General features: G+C 36.4%; 1 long non-coding RNA gene across 1 annotated transcript; it reads left to right on the forward strand.

Moving 5' to 3' along the window:
- Window positions 1-5,695: 5,695 nt before the first annotated feature.
- LOC107827520 (uncharacterized) lies at window positions 5,696-8,861 on the forward strand. Its single transcript, XR_001657544.2, has 2 exons — window positions 5,696-6,324; window positions 8,621-8,861. It is a non-coding gene; the product is annotated as an uncharacterized LOC107827520 (long non-coding RNA).
- The last annotated feature ends 1,742 nt before the right edge of the window (window positions 8,862-10,603 follow it).

Genomic DNA, 10,603 nt, shown 5'->3' on the forward strand with positions numbered 1-10,603 from the left:
TTCAGGACCCTCCTGGATAATGAGACTTAATTTTAAGTTTTCAGGAACTTCCTGGATAATGGGATTTAGTTTTATGTTTTCATGACCCTCCTGGATAATGGGACTAAATTTTAAGTTTTCAGGACCCTCCTGGATAATGGGACCTAATTTTAAGTTTTCAGGACCCTTCTGGATAATGAGATTTAGTTTTGAATTTTCAGGTTCCTTCTGGATAATGAGATTTAATTTCAAGTTCAGGGCCCTCTTGGATAATGGGATTTAATTTTAGAAAGTTCTCAGGACCCTCCTGGATAATGAGACCTAGTTAAATTTCAAGACCTTCATAGATAACAAGATTTAGCGTAAGTTCTACCTTTAGGAAATATAATTTAGCTTTAAAAGTTGTCACTCTTAAGATGAGATTTAATTTGAAGTTTTCAGGGCTCTCCTGGATAATGGGATTTAGCTTTTAAATTCTTAGAGCTCTTTTAGGTAACATGATTTGTTTAATACTCACAGATGTGCCCAGATTCCAAACTGGGACAGAAAGATTTCTTTTGTTTTGTCTGTTTTGTTGTAATGGCAGGCGCCCACCTGGATAACAAAGGAATACAATTCAAGTTGTTGGTAATCAGGTACCCACCTGGATAACGAGGGAATACAATTCAAGTTGTTGGTAATCAGGCGCCCACTTGGATAACGAGGGAATACAATTTAAGTTTTGGTAATCAGGCGCCCACCTGGATAACGAGGGAATACAATTTAAGTTTTTGGTAATCAGGCACCCACCTGGATAACGAGGGAATACAATTAAAGTTTTTGGTAATCAGGCGCCCACCTGGATAACGAGGGAATACAATTCAAGTTGTTGGTAAGCAGACACCCACCTGGATAACGAGGGAAAACAATTCAAGTTTTTGGTAATCAGGCACCCACCTGGATAACGAGAGAATACAATTCAAGTTTTGGTAATCAGGTGCCCACCTGATAATAAGGGAATACAATTCAAGTTTTGGTAATCAGGCGCCCACCTGGATAACGAGGGAATAAAATTCAAGTTTTGGTAATCAGGCGCCACCTGGATAACGAGGGAATACAATTCAAGTTTTGGTACTCAGGCGCCCACCTGGATAATGAGGGAATACAATTCAAGTTTTTGGTAATCAGGCGCCCACCTGGATAACAAGGGAATACAATTCAAGTTTTGGTAATCAGACGCCCACCTGGATAACGAGGGAATACAATTCAAGTTTTAGTAATCAGGCGCCCACCTGGATAACAAGGGAATACAATTCAAGTTTTTGGTAATCAGGAACCCACCTGGATAACGAGGGAATACAATTCAAGTTTTTGCTAATCAGGTACCTATCTGGATAACGAGGGAATACAATCAAGTTTTAACAATCAGGCACCCACCTGGATAACGAGGGAATACAATTCAAGTTGTTAATAATCAGGCGCCCACCTGGATAATGAGGTAATACAATTCAAATTTTGGGTAATCAGGCGCCCACCTGGATAACGAGAGAATACAATTCAAGTTTTGGTAATCAGGCACCCACCTGGAGAACGAGGAAATTTATTTCGAGTTCAAGTCGTTGGCAGGCACCCACCTGGAGAATGAGGGAATTAATTTCAAGTTCTTTTCAGAGTCACTTCAAATTTCAAGTCTGTAGCAGGCGCCCACCAGAAGAACGAGGGAAGTCATTTCATAATTCAATTCAAAATGTGAACTGCTCAAGACATGGTTGAAGTTATCAGCGCTGCATGCCCGGTCTTGATCCAAAGAAGTCGTGGAGGAATGAACCAATACCTGCAGCTAGCGAGCATCACGGTTCAAATCAAAAAGTCTGCATGAAGAACCATTCAAGACTCAAGATCAAGCTTCAGTAGACTTGTAGATAGGGATCTTGTAACTCAAAGCTGATAGGTTTGATTAGTTCTTTTAGATTTTGATTTGATGCAATAACAGGACCGCGGACCAGAACCTCAATGGAACGACACTTCAATCGTCTCTCCGCCACGGTATACTCCATCTCGTCATTCACTTCTGAACTACACGTGATCTGATTCCTTTATAGCCAAGGATATGTAGGCAGCTCAGATACCAGGGCTCGGTCACATCCCCATTTCTCTTAGTTTTTGTCTTCCTAAATAAGGGTCGGGTCTAAAAACATGTCTAGTCATTCTTTGTCTGAAAATACTTCGTATTTCCAGTCAAAGAGGGGCAACTGTAAACATGTGATTTTTGACCCTCCCCAAGATTTTACATATTTTAGTACTTAAATACTTAGTTTAGGTCTAATATAGTTATTTCAACTAATTTTGACTCTTTTACATTATTTTTGTCATAAAATTGAAAAATACAAAAATAGTTTCAATTTTCTCTATTTAATTAAGGTATTAGGTAATTTTAGAAAAAATATTATTTTTAACGCATTTTATTTTTGAGTATAATCCTTGAAAATATCAAAAAATAGTTTCATGTCATAATATAGTTGTTCTAGTTAATTAAGATTAATTTTACAATTTTATGGTATTATTTTAGAAAAGACATTAATATTTTAGCCAAATTGCAAGAATTATAGAATTAAAAGCCAAATTTATAACCCAATTCACAAAGCCCAATCTTCTTGACCCATTCACCCACTAACCCAACCCATAACCTTTTAATCCTGGCCCTCTATTTGAATTTAATCCTATGGCCAATATTAATTGCCAAAAAAAAACAAAAAAAAACATACAAGACAGAACCTACACCATGAAAAACCCTAGGAGAACCTGAAGAAAAAAAATCGACAGAATACCATAGGAACCCCTTCAGCCGTCAACCATCCCGGCCAACGACCACCCATCTCCACCACTCAGCCGACCCTACACCACCAGCCTAGCCGCCATTGACCCCTTAATCTGAACAACCTAGACACCACCCAAAACCGCCGCACACACATACCCCTAAGCATCAACAACTGCTCGTCCTCACCAGCCACGCCATCGCCGCCAACAACTCCAACCAAACGCTCTGCCAAACCACCCTCGGGGCCCTGGCCTCCAGCCTTGACCTGCTGCTTCACTTCACAAAAAAAATATACCCCTGAGCAGCCATAAGCGACAACCTTTGAGTAACACCTTGAAAATCCGCCACACATATACATATGGTCGAAAAACCAAGAAAACCAAACAAAAAAAGAACATAAATAGATCCTCAGCAGATCATTGCTCATGTTTCCATTTTTTGATTTGCTCGTTAGTTTCTATTCGAGGCTTGTTTTGAAGCGAGTCAGTGGAGGCCGACTTTGAGGTGTCCCCTCGATTTTCCGGTCCAGCCCCGTTCCACAGTTTTGTGCGAGTGCTTGTAAATCTTAGGTTCTACAATAAGATCCCATCTCCTATCTTGTTCGTCCCTTTTTGATAATATTAGATGTTTGTTTCTTATGCTTCTCTGTTGTTTTTTTTAGGTTTGAGTATTTCATTTTCAATATGTTAAATGTGTTTGATTCCTTATCTTTGATTATTAACTTGCATCAAAGAAGTAACGTTAGTTGTTAAGTTGGATTAAGAGATTGTTTGCCTAAATTGAATCTTAAGAAGCTGTGTAGTTGATTTTTAACTTGTACAAATTAGGTAATGAAACAAATAGGTCGCGGGATTTGGGCAAAACAATTAAAAGTGTTCTGGCCTTAAAAATAGTTTTTGACCAAGCTTCTAAAATAGTGTTATAGCATGTTTGACCAAGCTTCTAAAATCAGCTTATTTTGAGAAGTGCTTTTCTCAAAGGTGCTTTTAAAAAAAATACTTTTGGTGAGAAACAGTTTGTGTTTGGCTATTTAATTTGAAAAGTACTTTTGAGCAGAAATTAGTGTTTGACAAAACTTTTAAAAAGTGCTTCTATGTGTATTTTTTCTCAAAAGTGCTTTTCAAAAAAGTGTTTTTTGATAGACGTTATTTTTTCTACTTCTCAAAAGCTGCTTGCTTTTTTATTCAAAAGCTTGATCAAACACCTTAATTTTAGAAAAAAATACTTTTGACTCAAAAAAAAAAATATGTTGCACTTCTGATTAAAAAAAACTTGGCCAAACAGGCTATAAACTATAGTTAGTATCATTTGATCAACTATATTTTTAATCCCTCTTGAATCTTAATTTTCTATTAGAAGTATTTCTTATCATGATATTTATCATAAAATGCTTTCCTTTGCGCATTCAATTTTCGTGAAATAACATTTTCTTATACGAGAATAGATTATATTTAAATTTCTACGAAGAAATTAAAATATTGAAATTTGGAGAATAGAAGTAATTGTTATGAAAGGAATGAAAAAATGGAAAATAACACAGGAGCTTAATGGGCCTTAATGTTTCCTTACAGATCAGTCGTTGCGCGAAGTGAAGCAATAGACATTTTTAAGCCCGCTATTTAAAATATATCCACAGTTTATAATGTATTTAAAGATTAGTCAATTCACCCAAACTTCAGGACCAAATATCATAAATTTGGATTCATGACTGATTATCCTAAATTTTTGAGCTGCTAATTTGAATTCAGGACACTCTGTCCTGAATTTCTGAACTACTAATTTAAAATTCAGGACATAAGATCCTAACTTCTGGACATAATTTTCCAACTTTAGGATACGATGTCCCGAAGTTTGAACTTTGAGGTTTAAACTCTAGGACATCGTGTCCGGAAGTTTGAGCAAAATTGATTAATCTTTAAATACATCACAAACTGTGGATATTTTAAATAACATGCTTAAAAGTGACTACCTGGTGTCACTTGTAAACATCCGTTAGCCCATTCTACTTTCGGGACCTTCAGATATTCGACCCGTTACGCTTAAACGGGGGTGGATTCGTTTTGCATAGAGTTTTAAGCCATATTATTTTTACTTTATTTTTTTTAAGAAAAGAAAATTTCTACTACAAATGGGGATTAAGGAAACGAACGGAGGACGCAGAGGCGGATTTAGAATTTTAAAATTATAGGTGCCATCATCTTTTCTTTAATATAGACATGCCACTAACCATAATAACATAGCGTACATGCAGTCAATTTGGTTGATTTGAGCTCGATTTGGGTTGCTAAGTTGTTGTTTCATATAAAAAAAAAAATTAAGATAGTTTGAAATTTTTCCGATTCATTTAGTTAAGAAAAATTATAAGCCAATTGGGCAAGAAAATATAACAAGTGAGGAAAGAGCATCTATCAATTATATTTGTAGACATGTGATTTTTGACCCTCCTCAAGATTTTACATATTTTAGTACTTAAATACTTAATTTAGGTCTAATATATTTATTTCAACTAATTTTGACTCTTTTATATTATTTTTATCATAAAATTGAAAAATACAAAAATAATTTCATTTTTCTCAATTTAATTAAGGTATTAGGTATTTTTAGAAAAAATATTGTTTTTAACGCATTTTTATTTTTGAGTATAATCTTTGAAAATATCAAAAAATAATTTCATGTCATAATATAGTTGTTCTAGTTAATTAAGATTAATTTTACGATTTTATGGTATTATTTTAGAAAAGGCATTAATATTTTAGCCAAATTGCAAGAATTATAGAATTAAAAACAAAATTTATAACCCAATTCACAAAGCCCAATCTTCTTGACCCAATTCACCCACTAACCCAACCCATAACCTTTTAATCTTGGCCCTCTATTTGAATTTAATCCTATGGACAATATTAATTGCCAAAAAAAAAACATACAAGACAGAACCTACACCATGAAAAACCCTAGGAGAACCTGAAGAAAAAAAATCGACAGAATACCATAGGAACCCCTTCAGCCGTCAACCATCCCGGCCAACGACCACCCATCTCCACCACTCAGCCGACCCTACACCACCAGCCTAGCCGCCATTGACCCCTTAATCTGAACAACCTAGACACCACCCAAAACCGCCGCACACACATACCCCTAAGCAGCAACAACTGCTCGTCCTCACCAGCCACGCCGTCGCCGCCAGCAACTCCAACCAAACGCTCTGCCAAACCACCCTCGGGCCCTTGACCTCCATCCTTGACCTGCTGCTTCACTTCACAAAAAAAATAAACACCCCTGAGCAGCCATAAGCAACAATCTTTGAGTAACACCTTGAAAATCCGCCACACATATACATATGGTCGAAAAACCAAGAAAACCAAACAAAAAAAGAACATAAACAGATCCTCAGCAGGTCATTGCTCATGTTTCCATTTTTTGATTTGCTCGTTAGTTTCTATTCGAGGCTTGTTTTGAAGCGAGTCAGTGGAGGCCGACTTTAAGGTGTCCATTCGATTTTCCGGTCTAGCCTCGTTCCACAGTTTTGTGCGAGTGCTTGTAAATCTCAGGTTCTACAATGAGATCCCATCTCCTATCTTGTTCGTCCCTTTTTGATAATATTACATGTTTGTTTTTTATGCTTCTTTGTTGTTTATTTTTAGGTTTGAGTATTTCATTTTCAATATGTTAAATGTGTTTGATTCCTTGTCTTTGATTATTAACTTGCATCAAAGAAGTAACGTTAGTTGTTAAGTTGGATTAAGAGATTGTTCGCCTAAATTGAATTTTAAGAAGCTGTGTAGTTGATTTTTAACTTGTACAAATTAGGTAAGGAAACAAATAGGTCGCGGGACTTGTTCGCCTAAATTGAATTTTAAGAAGCTGTGTAGTTGATTCTTGTGTGTTTATTTTATTTCTGTGTGTTTTACCTCAATTTGAATGTTTTGAAAGCCGACTAGATCAAGTATGCAACCGTACTAGTTACGGGACTTGGGAGTGCCTAACACTTTTTTCCCGAGTCAAATGAACCCCCTTACCCGAATCTTTGGTGCGGACTTATGTTTTGGAGTTCAAAGTATTCTAAAGGAAAATTATTTTTAAAAAAAACGGTGACCTGGCACACCGAAATCAATGTCAGGTAGCGACTCTAACTGGAAAATCCTTTTTCAAGCTCTACTAAATCTCTTTTATTTATTTAAGAGGGTTAGTGGAGGTTTGGTTAAAAAGGGGGGTGTGACATCTCTAGCGACTCTGTTGGGGACCTTGTAGGTTCGAGCTGGTACTTAATCTTGTTGGCTTTTAGGATATTCGGTTGAGGTTTTTGTTTTCTTTATTTGCTTTGTTTATTTGCTTTGTTTGCCTTATTTCCTTGTTTTGTTGGTTATTTGTTTATCGCTTTACTTAATGTGTTACTGCTTTATAAACTGTCATCATTTGCATAACCATGGGTCTTTTTTCTGCAACAAGTCTCGGAGTACGCATCGCGTGTACGACTCTTTGTTAAGTCACCCTTAATTTAGGAGGGGGGCCGTCGGACGTATGGAATGGGTGGAAAGCTTGAGCAGCCACCATCGATCATACGCTCCCCCGAATTGCCTTGTTAGTGATCCCCAAACTTAGGTCAGCCTTTAGGTCATTTTTATTTGCATCATGTCATTTGGACCTAGTAGGGCTCGGCCCCAGGCACCGTGTCCCTTTGTAGGAAGCCTATCCAAATTTTGTCAAAATGGGCCCGTGGCCCAAAAAGATATTCAATCATCCTATGTGCTAAATATTGCATCTGTGAGGGTAAAAAGGTCATTTGGCGGATCGATGTTTGGGAAAAAGGGTGAAAAATAAAAAAGTAGGGCTGTTATATTTTTCTTTCACGACTTTTTCAAGAAAAGACAAAAAAAATTGAAAATAGAAAATCCAAAAAAAAAAGATTTTACACTTTTCCATTATTTTCCAAAAATTCAAAAAAGAATGAAAAATGAAAAATCCAAAAAAGATTTTACACTTTTTCACTATTTTTCAAAAATGAAAATGAAAAAGAAAATCCAAAAAGATTTTACATTTTCCATCATTTTTCAAAAAAAGAAGACAAAAGACAAAAAAAAAAATATTTTTCCAAATTAGTGTCATTTCTTAAGCTTTCTCTCATATCTAATCTTCTCGAACTACGTGAACCTGATTCTCGCCTTTTGAGACGTGATGCGTAGGCAACCCACATAGGGCCCGGTCTTCCTAGTGAGTTTTAAGTTCTTGGCTTCGCGGGGTTTTAGCCAAATCTTGCATGTCTAGCCACTTTTGGCCACATCGGCCATTGTTGCAAAATGGGGTCATTTTCGCAAAAGTGGTTCAATTACCCATGTCTTAGGATCTTGAGTCCACAACTAGGAGTCATATTACTTTAAGGCACGTCCTTATTGAGTTTGCATCTTTAGCCACTTTTGGCCACATCGGTCATTCTTGCAAAATAGGTCATTTTTCGCAAAAGTGGTTCATGACCCATGTCTCAGAATCCTGAGTTCGCAACTAAGTGTCCCACTACCTTAAGGTCCGTCCTTTTGAGCTTTCATCTTCAGCCACTTCGGGCCATATCGATCATTTTTGCAAAATCGGGCATTTCCGCAAATTAATTTTGGGCCATGATGTTCGGACTTTGAATCCATAAAAGCCTTAGTGAGGCATTTTCCTTGTCCATGAGGCCAATCTTGTTGAGTTTGCATTAATAGCCACTCTTAACCATGTAGTTTAATTTTCAAAAATAGCCCAAGCTTGTCTTGCATGTGTCTAATAGGAGGTGTGGTCTCACATAGTGTCTTGAATCATTTAATCTGTTTGGTTTTATTTTTTTCACTAAGGTATGGATTCATTTACCAGGACTCGAGCATGACAAATACCCCATGACCATTCTAGTCAAGACCATTGCATGCACGAGCTGCTTGAGGAAATTTTTTATTTTTTAGTCTATTTTATTTTGTCTTTTAATTATTAGTCTTGTACAGTAGTATCAAGTCTGTCAGTCTAGTTAAGATTGTCGAGTCTTTTGTTATAGTACTTCCTTTTTGTATTTGAAAAACCAAAAAAAGTTATAAATGGAAAATCTAAAAGATTTGTTTTAGTTTATTTTATCCATCATTTTTTTTCAGAACTACGCTTGATCTGATTCATGAGGGACATGATACATAGGCAACCTACATAGGATTCGATCGAATAATCATTAAAAAAAAAATAAACAAGAAAAAAGAAAAAAAAGAGAATGAAGTTGTGGGACGTGAGAAATAGGAGGAAGAAAAAAGCGATGATCAGAAAGAAAAGATGGGAAAAGAAATGAAAAACCAAGCAGTGTTAGAAAGGAAGATGAAGAGGAAAAAGGGTGTGAGCACGTGAATTTTGCCCTATATTAATTACTCCCAGAAATTCAAAACAAAATAACTTCTTTCAGTGTTTGCAATTATGCGAATTTTTGTGACATTTTCTGTTAATTGTCTGCATTTTTGTCTTTGCATTTTTCTTTTAACTAATAAAAATACTAAAATATACATTGCATCCGCAGTTAGGACTTAGTTTCACATATTTTTAGATTACTTAATAATTAGGGTTTTTACAAATTAGAAAAATCACAAAAAAATAATTTATTTGTGCATCGTTTAATTCTTAGCTTTGAGTTTCATTAATTTTCTTCTAATTTGGTATTTAATTGATTGTGTCGATTATTAATTAGAGCTTAATATAATTTGATAAGTCAATTTAGTTTTTAAGAGTTAATTTAGGTTTTTATGTTTTTTTATTTGAAAAGAAAAGAAAAGAAATTAAGAAGAATCTTGGTCCTCTTAATAAGATACTCATTTTGGGCCATATCCAATTTACTCTCCCCAGCCCAAACGAATTTCACCCAGAACCCGCCCCATCCGGCCCAGATACCCTCCAAACCCAATCTGTCTCTACTACACGCATGATACAAAGAGCCAAAACCAAAATCCCTAAATCAGATATGCATACTGTTCTTCTTCTCCAACACGCCCAAAAACCAACCCTTTTCCAGCCCAAAATCCGCGCGAGTGAGCTCTCATCCCACCTCACGCGTTCCCCCTCCCTTCTCGTCACCATCTTTATAACGACCTCTGACAGATTCTCCCATCCCCATTCCTTTCTCACGTGATTGGAAGCCTCTAGAAGGCATATGCTGGATGAATGGAGAGCGTGGGATGGATTCCGATAAATCCCAGCCCTTCATTCATCAGGTGTCTGCCTAATAACTAGAGGAATTTTGGGATTTCAGAGGGGGGTGGAAAAAATTTCAGAGAAAAATTGAAAGGTTTTCTGGTGAACAAATGGTTTTTCGGAGGCTATTTTCTTTGACGAAGTCATTAAGCTTAAGAGAAACATAGATACAATTTCTTCTTCTGATTTTTCTGAATCCGGATTGGAATTATAAGGAGATAAAATTGAAGTTCAAACTAGGTTTCACGGTCATCTTGCTGAGTTGTTTGCTGAACCTCGCTAGGATTTGGAGTCGAAAAGTGTTTTGTCGAGCCTATTATTATTAAAGGAAATTTGAAATCTCAGGTTCAATTTCTTTTCTCTTCTGCATCTCTGTTTCACAGCGTCTTGAGCTGTGAGATTTTGTTCGGAATGGTTTTGTCCTGTAATCTGATGTCTTGCTGATAAATCTCCTCTCCATGTGTGATGCATTTAACTATGTTCAGCTAACGAGAGTCGATTTTGTGGGGTTGACCTCTATGCTTATATGATCTAACTGTTATTATGGCATCGAGTTTTCGTTTGAGTCATATTTCGTCGTTTTCAAATGAACGTTTGCTTTCATCTTTGAGATGGTATGAACTCTTGAAGGTGTTTTAC

This window comes from Nicotiana tabacum, chromosome 8, assembly GCF_000715075.1.
Source record: "Nicotiana tabacum cultivar K326 chromosome 8, ASM71507v2, whole genome shotgun sequence".
Taxonomy (NCBI): domain Eukaryota; kingdom Viridiplantae; phylum Streptophyta; class Magnoliopsida; order Solanales; family Solanaceae; genus Nicotiana; species Nicotiana tabacum.